The sequence below is a fragment of the Sarcophilus harrisii genome, chromosome 2 (genome assembly GCF_902635505.1).
Source record: "Sarcophilus harrisii chromosome 2, mSarHar1.11, whole genome shotgun sequence".
In the NCBI taxonomy this organism is placed as follows: domain Eukaryota; kingdom Metazoa; phylum Chordata; class Mammalia; order Dasyuromorphia; family Dasyuridae; genus Sarcophilus; species Sarcophilus harrisii.
In genome coordinates this window covers 411,817,526-411,831,697 of record NC_045427.1, presented here as the reverse complement: position 1 = coordinate 411,831,697, position 14,172 = coordinate 411,817,526, and positions in this window count along the sequence as shown.

Genomic DNA, 14,172 nt, shown 5'->3' with positions numbered 1-14,172 from the left:
TGAGGGTCATTGTTGACAAATTATCCATGCATATGTTTTAAAAATAAAAAGCTTTAAAAATAAAAACAATCAAAATTACAATTGGTCAAATTTACTATCCAAATGCCAATTTGATTGAATTTACAATTTCCTTTATCCACCCATTTTATGTCAAGATGTTTGTGCCCTGTCATTGACCCTGGATGGTTTAACCTCAGGGCCCTCTTTTAGGAATTTTGTTGCTTAACCAGTTTCTTGATTCACAGGTAATTAGTTGAAGACATCTTCACAAGGTATTTTACCTCTCCCTTTATCCTATTTTGACAATATCTGTGGAAAACCAACTTCTCATACTTCTTACATTACCTAATATGTTATATATTGATGAGTTATAACTGATTGATAGTAATGCTCATCTTATGTCCAATATATGAGCAACAAATAACTGGGAAGAGAGAAATGCCATTGTCACTAATAAGTTGCTGACAGCAAGTCTTTTTCATTCTCAGTTTTTTCACATATGGAATTTGGCATGTGGGATAGTGGGGAGAGGGGACCCCGAGGTATGAAAAATGAGAGGGGAGGTGAAGAGATTGGATGGGGCATGTAAATTAAATGGTCTCCAGTGGTTTATAATTTCGTGATAGGATAAACTGTTTCATCATTTTATCGAGAGTTATATCCTAGATAGAATGAGAGAGAAAGAGACAGAAACAGATAGAGATGTCCACAGAGAAAATGAGACAGAGACAGAGAGAATTAAGATCAAGGTTATAAAACAAAACAATCTTAATATATCATCTCATAGAACTTTATTCTATGAAATGACTATGTACTAAAGTCTTTTCCAGTTAATAATATTCTCTCCTCTTATGATTTAGACATATAGATGGTATAGACACATGCATGTGTGTACATATCTGTGTATATATGCATATACACATATGTAAATGTATATTTGTATAAATGTATAAGTATACTTGTATAAATTATATGTATATATTATATACATGAGTATCTAAGTAAATACAAAGTGTTGGTATGTGTGGTGTCTCAAAAGGCTTCATGCACTTTTAAGCTGTTAAAGTATTTACATAATTGGCTAAGAAATAGACTAGTTGATCAATGGAATAGGTTAGGTTCAGAAGACAAAACAGCCAATAACCTTAATTATCTAGTGTTTGACAAACCCAAAGACCCTAGTTTTTGGGATAAGAATGCATTATTTGACAAAAATTGCTGGGAAAATTGGAAATTAGTATGGCAGAAACTAGGCATTGACCCACACTTAACACCGTACACCAAGATAAGGTAAAAATGGGTTCATGATCTAGGCATAAAGAATGAGATCATAAATAAATTGGAAGAGCATAGGATAGTTTACCTCTGAGACTTGTGGAAGAGGAAGGAATTTATGACCAAAGAAGAACTAGAGATCACTATTGACTACAAAATTGAAAATTTTGACTATATCAAATTGCAAAGTTTTTGTACAAACAAAACTAATGCAGGCAAGATTAGAAGGGAAACAATAAACTGGGAAAACATTTTTACAGTCAAAGGTTCTGATAAAGGACTCATTTCCAAAATATATAGAGAATTGACTCTAATTTATAAGAAATCAAGCCATTCTCCAATTGATAAATGGTCAAAGGATATGAACAGACAATTTTCAGATGATGAAATTAAAACATTTACTACTCATATGAAAGAGTGTTCCAAATCACTATTGATCAGAGAAATGTAAATTAAGACAATTCTGAGATACCACTATACACCTGTCAGATTGGCCAGAATGACAGGGAAAGATAATGCAGAATGTTGGAGGGGATGTGGGAAAACAGGGACACTGATACATTGTTGGTGGAATTAGAATACATCCAGCCATTCTGAGAGCAATTTGGAACTATGCCCAAAAGTTATCAAACTGTGCATACCCTTTTGATCCAGCAGTGTCTCTACTGGGCTTATACCCCAAAGAGATACTAAAAAGGGAAAGGGACCTGTATGTGCCAAAATGTTTGTGGCAGCCCTGTTTGTAGTGGCCAGAAGCTGGAAAATGAATGGATGCCCATCAATTGGAGAATGGTTGGGTAAATTGTGGTATGTTATGGAATATTATTGGTCTGTAAGAAATGACCAACATTTCTGTAAGAAATGTTATGGAATATTATTGTTCTGTAAGAAATGACCAACAGGACGAATACAGAGAGGATTGGCGAGACTTGCATGAACTGATGCTGAGCGAAATGAGCAGAACCAGGAAATTATTATATACCTCAAGATCCAACTGAGTTTCAATTGATCAAGGATGGACAGAAGCAGCTACACCCAAAGAAAGATCCAACTGAGTTTCAATTGATCAAGGATGGACAGAAGCAGCTACACCCAAAGAAAGAACACTAGGAAATGAATGTAAACTGCTTGCATTTTTGTTCTTCTTCCCAGGTTATTTATACCCTCTAAATCCAATTCTCCTTGAGCAACAAGAAAGCTGTTTGGTTCTGCACACATATATTATATCCAAGATCCACTGCAATCTATTTAACATGTATAGGACTGCTTGCCATCTTTGGGGAGAGGGCGGAGGGAGGGAGGGGAAAAATCGGAACAGAAGTGAGTGCAAGGGATAATGTTGTAAAAAACTACCCTGGCATAGGTTCTGTCAATAAAAAGTTATTAATAAATAAATAAATAAAGTATTTACATACTTGTATACATGTTCTACCCTCACCTTCACATTTGGAGAATACAAATTCTTTTTGGACAGGGACCATTTTCTTTCTTGGTGGGGGGGGGTTGCTTTTGTTTGTTTGTTTTGCACTCCAACCACCTACACAATTCTTTGTGCATATTAAGTACTCAATAAAAACTGAATTAAATTGAATCGAATTGAATTGAATGAAAAAAGTAATGGGATTTATCTAAGGTCACACAGAACTGGCAACGGACAGCACTGGCTCTCCTGTGATTAAATACAATATTATTTTCTTTCTTTTCCCTCCCAATATTATTTTTATTACATAATGACTCAAGAGAGTTCCCCAATGTGCAGCTTCCATTTCTGCTTTTCTAACAATAATCTATGACATATGTAGGAGCTTTCTGGGGTTACAGATTCAGAGGAAAGTGCTCCTCTGAATGGAGTACAGAGCCAATCCCAGGTTCCAGTGTCCCAAAGTAGTTCCTTTTCCAGAGCTTGAGTGACTCACTGAGGCCCTTCTGACTCAACCTGAGAAAATAACTTGTACTTAAAAGTTTCTCTGTTCAAACAGCTTCTTTGTACTGCTCTCTCTCCAATGTTAGCTGGCATGCTAACATTAACCAAGAGCATTTTGGAAATTGTCTAGATTGGCAGGAGGGATGGTTAACTTGGATACTTCCCACTGTCTGCCATAAAAAGACAAAATGGAATTGGCCAGAACCTGGAGCAAGGAGCTATATGCATGCTGCAGAACTAAAAGTGGATATGGTAACACAGAAGACTTGATCTAGGATGGTGAGAGAAAACCTAGGTCCTAATATCACTCCTGCTTCATACTAGTATGATTGAGTGTAAATCATTTAATCTGCCCCAGTTTTCTCATGTGACAAAAGAAGATAATAATTCCTACCTCTCTCACAAACAGTTTATGAAGATTGTGGTCTTAGAGCTGGAAGGGAGGTTAAGAATCATCAAACCCAATGCCCACATTTTACAGATGAGGGAACTGAGGCACAGAGAAGTTAAATGACTTGCCCAGATTCACAGAATTGTTAATAACAATAAAAACAACAACAATAATAGTAACTAGAATTTGCAGAGTACCTACTATGCATCAGACATCATTTGCAAATATTTCAATTCATCCTCACAACAATCCTGGGTCACAAGTTAATAATAATAAATAGTATTTATACAGCCCCTCCCATGTAACAGGCACTGTGCTAAGTGATTAGCAAATATCACATTTGATCCTCACACTTACCCCTGGGAGGTACATGATAGTTGTATTCTCATTTTATAGAGGGGAAAAAGGAAGTAAACAGTAAAATGACTTGACCAGGCTCACACAATTACTACTAATGATTGCTAGCATTATGCAGTATCTTCTATGTTCCAGAAACTTTACAAATTTCATATTAATAAAACATAAAGCTAGAAAGACTCAACAATAATATCTCTCTTCTCCTATTTTGTAGCTGTAAAATATATGGTAAAAAGGAGTTAAGTGATTTGCCTAAGATCATGCAACCAGCAGATCTTCTTTCTCCATATTATTCATTTAGCTTTCCCATTTATTTCTCTTCTTCACTTAGCTCCTTCATATCTGTAAAAAGCTTATTCTCTAGGTGCCATAAAGCTTTTTTCTGAATTTTCAAATATTATGTGTAAATATAAATATTAAATAAATATATAAATCATAAATTTTATTATTAATCTTAATGATAATTCTGAAAGGTAGGTGCTATTATTAGCGCCATTCTACAGTTGAAGAAACTGACGCAAACAGATTTATGTAACTTGCCCAGAGTCACACAGCTAGTAAGTATCAAAGGCTGGATTTGAACTCAGGACCTCCTGTCTATAGACTCAGTACTCTACCCACTTCACCACCTAATTTCCTTGGTATCTGAGACAGCTTTTTAAATAATATCTAGCTGCCTTCAAATCTAGTATCATATCTACTAAGCTATGCTGACTTTCAAAGAACTGTATGCTCTTAGAAAAGTGTCTATGTAAGAAATCTGATTATTGACCATTTATAAAGTCTGGAAAAACAATGACAAAGATGACAAGTATTGGAGGAAAGTATAAAGCTGAAGGAGTAGTGTTTTTGCTCACAGCACTCTTTGCCTACTCACAACTAATAAAAGGTCAGATTTGGAAGGACCTTTCAAGCATAGAACATAGGATTTCCCAGTTTTTTTTTCTTATTTAAACGAAGGGGTTGGAGTAGATAGCCTTTGAGATGCCTTCCAGTTCAAAATCTAGCATCCCATGGTCTTTTTTTTTTCCTGCAAAAAGTAGGTCTATTTATTTATTTATTTTATTATAGCTTTTTGTTGACAAAACATATGCAAGGGTAATTTTTCAACAATGACCCTTGAAAAACTTCTATTTCAACTTTTCCCCTCCTTCTCTCCACCCAGTCCCCTAGATTGCAGATAGTTCCATTCATGGTAAATATGTTAAAGTATATGTTAAATACAATATATTTATACATATTTATACAGTTATCTTGCTACACAAGAAAAATTGGACTTAGAAAGAAGGTAAAAATAACCTGGGAAGAAAAACAAAAAAATGCAAGCAAACAATAACAGAAAGAGTGTAAAGGCTATGTTGTGGTCCACACTCATTTCCCAGTGTTCTTTTGCTAGGTGTAGCTGGTTCTGTTCATTACTGATCAATTGGAATTGATTTGGATTGTTGAGGATAGCCACTTCCATCAGAATTGATCCTCATATAATATTGTAGTTGAAGTATATAATTATCTCCTGCTTCTGCTCACTTCACTTAATATCAGTTCACATAAGGTTCTCCAGGCCTCTCTCTATTCATCCTGCTTGTCATTTCTTACAGAACAATAATATTCCATAACATTCACATACCACAATTTACCCAGCCATTCTCCAATTGATGAGCATTGATTCAATTTCCAGTTTCTAGCCATTACAGAAAGGACTGCCACAAACATTTTTGCACATACAGGTCCCTTTCCCTTCTTTAAGATCTCTATGGGATATAAGCCCAGTAGTAACACTGCTGGATCAAAGGGTATGCACTTTTGAGCATAGTTCCAAATTGTTCTCCAAGATGGATGGATCAATCCGTTCACAACTCCACCAAAAATGTATCATTGTCCCAGTTTCCCCACATCCCCTCCAACATTTGTCACTATGTTTTCCTGTCATCTTAGCCAATCTGAGGGGTGTGTAGTGGTATCTTAGAGTTGTCTTAATTTGCATTTCTCTGATCAGTAATGATTGGGAACATCTTTTCATATAGCTAGAAATAGTTTCAATTCCTTCATCTGAAAATTGTCTGTTCATATCCTTTGATCATTTATTAATGGGAGAATGGCTTGATTTCTAATAAATTTGAGTCAATTCTCTATATATTTTGGAAATGAGGCCTTTATCAGAACCTTTTATTGTAAAGATGTTTTCCCAGTTTATTGCTTCCCTTCTAATCTTGTCTGCATTAGTTTTGTTTGTACAAAAGCTTTTTAACTTGATATAATCAAACTTTTCTATTTTGTGATCAATAATGATCTCTAGTTCTTCTTTGGTCACAAATTTCTTCCTCCTCCACAAGTCTGAGAAGAAACTATCCTGTGTTCTAATTTATTTATAATTTCATTCTTTAGGCCTAGATCATGAACTCATTTTGATCTTATCTTGGTGTATGGTGTTAAGTGTTGGTCAATACCTAGTTTCTGCCAAACTAATTTCCAATTTTCCCAGTAGTGCATTCTTATTCCAAAAGTTGGGGGTTTTAGGTTTGTCAAACACTAGATTCCTATAGTTATTGACTATTTTGTCCGATGAATCTAACCTATTCCACTGATCAATTAATCTATTTCTTAGCCAATACTAAATTGTTTTGGTGACCACTGATTTATAATATAGTTTCAGATCAGGTACAGCTAGGCCACCTTCATTTGATTTTTTTCTTCATTATTTCCCTTGAAATTCTTGACCTTTTGTTTTTCTAGATAAATTTTATTGTAATTCTTTTTTTAGGTCATTAAAATACCAGACTCTTGGGAGTCTGATTGGTATAGCATTAAATAAGTAGATTCATTTAGGGAGTATTGTCATCTTTATTATATTCCCTCAACCTACCCAAGAGCACTTAATATTTTTCCAATTGTTTAGATCTGACTTTATTTTTTGTGGAAAGTGTTTTGTAGCTTTGCTCATATAGTTCCTGACTTTCCTTTGGCAGATAGATTCCCAAATACTTTGTCCTATCAACAATTAACTTTAAATGGAATTTCTCTTTGTATCTCTTGCTGTTGGATTTTGTTAGTGATGTATAGAAATGCTGATGATTTATGTGGATTTGTTTTGTATCCTGAAACCTTGCTAAACTTGTGGATTATTTTAAATAGCTCTCTGGGGTTCTTTAAGTATACCATCATATCATCTGCAAAGAGTGATAATTTGGTTTCCTCATTATCTATTCTAATTCCTTGAATCTATTTTTCATCTCTTATTATCAAAGCTAGAATTTCTAACACAATATTGAATAGTAATGGTAATAGTGGGCAACCTTGTTTCACTTCTTATTTTATTGGGAGCAGTTCCAGTTTACCATCATTACATATGATGCTTATTAATGGTCTTAAATAGATGCTACTTACTATTTTAAGGAAAAGTCCATTTATACCTCTACTCTCTAGTGTTTTTAATGAGAATGGGTGTTGGATTTTATCAAATACTTTTTTTTTGCATCTGTTGAGATGATAATGTTTTTTGTTAATTTGGTTATTGATATAGCTGATTGTGTTAATAGTTTTCCTAATATTGAACCAGCCCTGCATTCCTGGTATAAATTCTACTTGCTCATGGTGTCTTATCCTGGAGATGATTTTCTGTAATGTTTTTGCTAAGATTTTATTTAAGATTTTTGCATCAATGTTCATTAGGGAGATTGATCTATAATTTTCTTTTTCTGTTTTCATCCTACCTGGTGTAGGTATCAGTACCATATCTGTGTCATAAAAGAAATTTGGTAGGACTCCTTCATTCTCTATTTTTTCAAATAGTTTATATAATATTGAAGTTAATTGTTCTTTAAATGTTTGGTAGAATTCACATGTAAATCCAACTGGTCCTGGAGAATTTTTTTCTTAGGGAGTTGATTAATAGCTTGTTCTATTTCTTTTCCTAAAAAGGAAATATTTAATCAATTTACTTCTTCTTCTGTTAATCTGGGCAACTTATATTTTTGAAAGTATTCATACATTTCATTTAGGTTATCAAATTCATTGGCATAAAGTTGGGCAAAGTAACTCCTAATTATTGCTCTAATGTCCTCTTCATTAGTGGCAAGTTCTCCCTTTTCATTTTTAAGACTAACAATTAGATTTTCCTCTCTCCTTTCTTCTAATAAAATTTACCAAGGGTTTATATATATATATATATATATATATATATATATATATATATATTTCATAGAATCAACTCTCAGTTTTATTTATTAATTTAATAGGTTTTTTTTACTTTCAATTTTATTAATCTCTCCTTTTATTTTTATAATTTCAAGTGTAGTTTTTAATTGGGGATTTTTTAATTTGCTCTTTTTCTAGCTTTTTAAATTTCAAGACCAATTCATTGATTTTCTCTTTCTCTATTTTATACAAGTACGCTTCCAGAGATTTAAAATTTTTCCTTCTTACTGCTTTGGCTGCATCCCACACATTTTGGTATATCGTCTCATTATTGTCATTCTCTTGGGTGAAATTATTAATTATGTTTATGATTTGCTGTTTCGCTCAATTATTCTTTAGGATGAGATTATTTAGTTTCCAATTACTTTTTTGTCTATTTTCCCCTGGCTTTTTATTGAATGTAATTTTTTTATTGCATCATCCATCTGAAAAGAATGCATTTACTATTTCTGCCTTTCTGCATCTGAAGTTGAGGTCTTTATGTCCTAATATATGGTCAACTTTTGTATAGGTTCCATGGACTGCCAAGAAGAAAGTGTTTTCCTTTTGGTCTCCATTTAGTTTTCTCCAAAGATCTATCATACCTAACTTTTCTAGTATTCTATTTATCTCTTTAATTTTTTCTTATTTATTTTGTGGCTTGTTTATCTAGTTCTGAGGGTGCAAGGTTGAGATCTCCCACTATTTTAGTTTTGCTGTCTATTTCTTCTTATAGCTCTCTTAACTTCTCCTTTAGGAATTTAGATGCTGTACCACTTGGTGCATATATATTTAGTATTGATATTGCTTCATTATCTATGCTGCTCTTTAGCAAGATATAGTGCCCTTCCTAATCTTTTTTAATTAGATCAATTTTTGCTTTTGCTTGATCTGAGATCAAGATGGCTACCCCTGCTCTTTTTATTTCTCCTGAAGTATAGTAGATTGTGCTCCAGCCTTTTACCTTTACTCTGTATGTATCGCCATGCTTTAAGTGTATTTCCTGAAAATAACATATTGTAGGATTCTGGCTTTTCATCCAGTCTGCTATTTGCCTCCACTTTATGGGGGAGTTTACCCCATTTACATTTACGGTTAAGATTACTGATTCTGTATTTCCTGCTATCTTGTTAACCTCAGATTATGCTTTTCTCTTTCCTTTTTCCCTTATCCCCCTCCCCAGTATTAAACTTATGAGCACTGCTTGCCTCACACAGCCCTCCCTCTTTAGGATCTCTCTCCCTGCTTAGAGTACCTCCCCTTTTTTAAACCTTTCTCTTTCAATTTCTGTAATCCCTTTTATTTATCCCATCCCTTCACTTTTTGCTTTTCCCTTCCCACTTTTCAATGAGGTGGGAGAAGTTTCTTTGTAAACTGAATATGTTTAATTATTTCTCTTTGAGCCAAGTCTGGTGAGAGTAAGATTCACATTATGTTCATTCCCCTCCCTTCATTCCCTCAGACATAATAGGTTTCCTTTGCCTCTTCATGAGATGTAGTTTCCCTCTTTTTATCTCCAGTTTTTCCTTTTTCTGATACAATTTTCTTTCCACCTCTAGATACTGTTTTATAACAGTAAACCAAATTATAAATGTACTATTTTTGTATACCCATAACAAAAATACAGTTGTCAAGAATTCTTTTTACCTTTTTATGCTTCTCTTGAGTCTTATATTTGGAGGTCAAACTTTTTTTGTTTGTTTTGTTTTGTTTGTCAGAAACATATGGAATTCACCTATTTCATTGAAAGTCCATCTTCTTCCTTGGAAGAAGATGCTCAGTGTAGTAGGGGAGTTTATTCTTGGCTACATACCAAGTTCCTTTGCCTTTCAGAATATCAGATTCCAGGCCCTTCAATCCTTTTATGTGGAAGCGCCTAGATTCTGAGTGATCCTTATTGTGGTTCCTTAGTATTTGAATTGTTTCCTTCTGGCTGCTTGTAATATTTTAAACTTGGTCTGATAGTTCTGGAATTTAGCCACAATATTTCTTGGAGTTTAATTTTGGGATCTCTTTCTGTAGGTGATCGATGAATTTTTTCAGTGTTTATTTTGCCTTCTGTTTCTATATCATCTGGGCAGTTCTCTTTGATGCTTTCCTGAAAAATAGTGTCTAGGTTCTTTTTTTTTTATCTTATATTTCAGAGAGTCCAATAATCCTTAGATTGTCTCTCCTATATCTACTTTCTAAGTTGGTTGTTTTCCCTATTAGGTATTTTACATTTTTTCTATATTTTTTCTTTTCTTTTCTTTTTCTTTTTCTTTTTTTTTTCTTTTTTTTTTTTTTTTTGGTTTTGCTTGACTGATCCTTATTGCCTTATTGAGTCATTCATTTCCATTTGTTCAATTCTGAATTTTAGTGTGTTATTTTCTTCATTTTTTTTACTTCTTTTTGTATTTGTCCAATTGAATTTTTGAATGAGTTGTTTTGTTCCATGGAGTTTTTTTTTCATTTCACAAATTTTGTTTTTTAGGAAGTTATTTTCTTTTTTGCATTTCACAAATTTAGTTTTTTAAAAAAGTTATTTTCTTTTTCTGTTTCACAAATTCTGTTTTTCTGGGAGTTGTTTTCTTTTTCCAGATTCTCAAATCTATCTTTTAATGAGTTACATGCTTTTCCTATTTCACTATGTCTATTTTGTGTTGCCTTTTCCAGATTCTCTTGCAAGGCTTTCATTTCCTTTCCTCATTTTTCCTCTAGCCCTCTTTTAAGATCCTTTCTATGTTCTTCTAGGAGAGCCTTGTGTTGTGGGGAATAGGTTATTTTACCACTTGGAGCTTCATCTGGAGATAATCTGCCTTTAGTCTTCTCAGGGGTTGAAATCTTCTTTTGCCATAAAATCTGTTAATTGTTAGAGTTCTCTTTATTTTTTTTACTCATTTTTTAAAATCTAAGTTAAAATATGCCTTTAGGGTGGGAGAGATTTTCCAAACCACTGCAGCTGAGCTAGGTCAGTGCTGATTCCCTCCTGGTGTTGGCTCTGCCATGTGGAGTTGTTAGCAATGCCCTGAGGTTCTCTACTATCTGCCCTGTTGTTTGTGGTCAAAATCTGCTCAAGCACCTGAAACTGTACAGCTCCCAGACTTTGAGTTGTCTGCACTGGCATTTGTGGTCAGCTGCCTGGGCCTCGCTTTCTCTCTCCCACTTCTGATTGAAGCAGACCTTTTCTGGTCCACTTCCTCCTGCAAACTCTCTGCCCTGCAGAAGTCATACCGCCACAATAAGACTGGTCTGCCCTGGGCCCTGCTCTGTCTGTGCTGGTGGTTGTTGACAGCTCTTTGTGCTTTGCTGCCTCTATCCTGTTTCTGATCGAAACAGATCTTTTCTGGTCTGTTTCCTCTGGAAAATGCTCTGCCTTGGGACACTGAGCTGTCTGTGCTGGTGTTTTTACTGGTTGCCCTCATTGCCTCCCTCCCATTTCTAATTGAAACAGACCTTTTTTGGCCATCTTTGAAATTATCTTCTGCTGATAATTTGTTGTACTCCCAATATTTGTGGGTTCTGCCCATCCAGAGCTAATGCAGAAGCTAGATTTCATAGTTATTGTGAGGGTTGTAAAGAAGGTCAGAGAGAAATGTGTGTCATCTCTGCCATCTTGGCTCTGCCCTATCCCATGTTCTTAAATAGAAGGCTTGACTTTCCAAGCAGGAGAGAGGGTGAAAAGTAGTATATTAGGAACCATAAAGTATTATAAAATAAATGTTAGTTATTATTTTGATTAGATGTTTCCAAGCTACCTATGTGACTACCCTTACAAGTTCGTAGGAACAGTTCCCTTCCTATTATCATTTATAACAGGCTGCAGCATAATGCAGACAGACAGATGACAATAAATATACACAAACAGAGTTATAACTAGAAAGAGTACTAAGCCTGGAGTCAAGAAAACCTGAGGTCAAATCCAGTCTCAGCAGAAGTTAATAACCCTCTGGTTATCGATACCAAATTATTAATTAATACTTACTAATATCAAATAAAATGCAAACTAGAATGGTATACACATGTTAAAGGTATTTGTTATACTTATGGAAACGCCCAGTAAAGATTCTATCAAAGAGAGATCCCCTATTGATGATGAAATCTTCCACAATGATATTTGCCAATGATATTTTGTTGATTTTTATCAACTCCTGATGGAGTTCAAAATACTTGAAAAAAATGCCTATTATCTAGTCACTCAAGTCAGTAAACATTTATTAAATACTAATCCCTGGGGGTACAGAGAAAAGAAAAGAGGGCAGTGTCTGCCCTCAAGGCCTTTACATTGTAATGGACAAAAACATGCAAACAATTATGTACAGACGTGATATATCTATATCTATTTTTAAGATTTATGCTATATCTAAAGGCATTAGAATTGAGAGGAATCAGGAAAAGCTTTCTCTAGAAGTTGAAATTTTAACTGAAATTTTTAAAAAGTAAGGAAAGTCAGGAGGCAGATATAAGAAAGGGCATTCCATGCATGGGAGATAGCCAGTTCAAATGCCTAGAACTGGGACATTGGATAGCTTGGTCAAATAAGAAAGCTAATAAAACTGGATCAAAGTGATGTATATGGAGGGGTTGTGAGTTAATTGGACAGGTAGCTATGCAAATTTTATATTATATCTCAAAGGTGATATGGAGGGAATCATGGGAGTTTATTGAATAGGGAATGACATGAGCTTTTGGAAATTCAATTTAGAAACAGAGTATAAGATAGAGTGGAAAAGGGACAGAGATAGATACAACCTATTTCAATAATCCAATCTTCATATGCTTAAGACCTGTTCTTCCTAAGAGGCAGTTCAGGGAATTGAAAAAAAGTATTATATTTGGAATCAGGAAGTAAGTTCATATCTTCCCTCAAATACAAACTACTTGTGTGTCATTGTGCAAGTCTCTTAATTTCTTAATACCTCATTTCCTAAATGGGGATAATGGCCCATATGCTGCAAGGTTCTTAGATAGATCAATTGAGATATCAGAGATACTTTGTAAATCATACAGTATTGTATAAATGCTAGTTATTATTTTGATTAGATGCCCCTAAGCTATCTATATGACTTCCTTTACAAGTTTATAGGAACTGTTCCCTTCCTACTACTATCAATACCAGGCTGCAATATGCTGACAGTCAGATAGACTGACAACTACATCCACCTACATCCACACCCACATAAACCCTTTTAGCATCAACTCCAGTGTTTACTATGTTTCACTTAGTAGCAAACTGAAATACTCTTCAGTTTCCCCCCAATCACTAGTAAATGATCCACTACACAGCTACCCCCCAAAGAGCTTGCTCGTGCCTCTCATTTGAGAAGGATATACTTTTGCTCTGGCTTTGCCATCCTGGTAAATTCCAGGATTGTGAATGTCACTTGCTTTTGAAACTTTCTATGAAACCAATTAATCAATCTGTTTTTGTTTTTGTTATTCATAAAACTAGTGCAACTTGGCTCTACAAGCATCAGCAAATTAGAGCTCTTTTTACTGCCCACTTGCTTCAGTTTTCTCCTCACTTTAATTGAAGTAGGAGGAAAGGGACAAGTCAAATATATAGAACCCAACTGATTTCTGTGTGTTAGTTCTAAAGATAACCTTAGGCAAAGGATTTCAAAAAATGCAATTGGGTAAGAAGCATTTTATCAACATCTAAAGCACTGTAATTTTAAAAATGAACTAATACTTTAGATGCAGCCAAATGAGTTCCTATAGGCTCTGGGTTGACTATGAAATATCTCCCAGAATAAAAATTGCAAGAGCTACTTCCCATCTATATTCCAGGATGATGAAAAGATAACAGGTAATGAAAATAAGGAAGTCACATTCTGTATTAATGATGACTTAGAAAAGGTATTATCATTCTCAAAGGATTGCAAATCTAAATCTAACTTTATTTGCGTGAAAAGTATTTGTAATTGCATTCATATAATTCCTGGCTTTATTTTAGCAGATGGACTTGCAAATATTTTACATTATCTACAATTATTTTATGTGGCATTTCTCTTTCTATCTCTTTCTGCTGGACTTTTTTTAGTAACATAAAAATGCTAATGATTTATGTGGA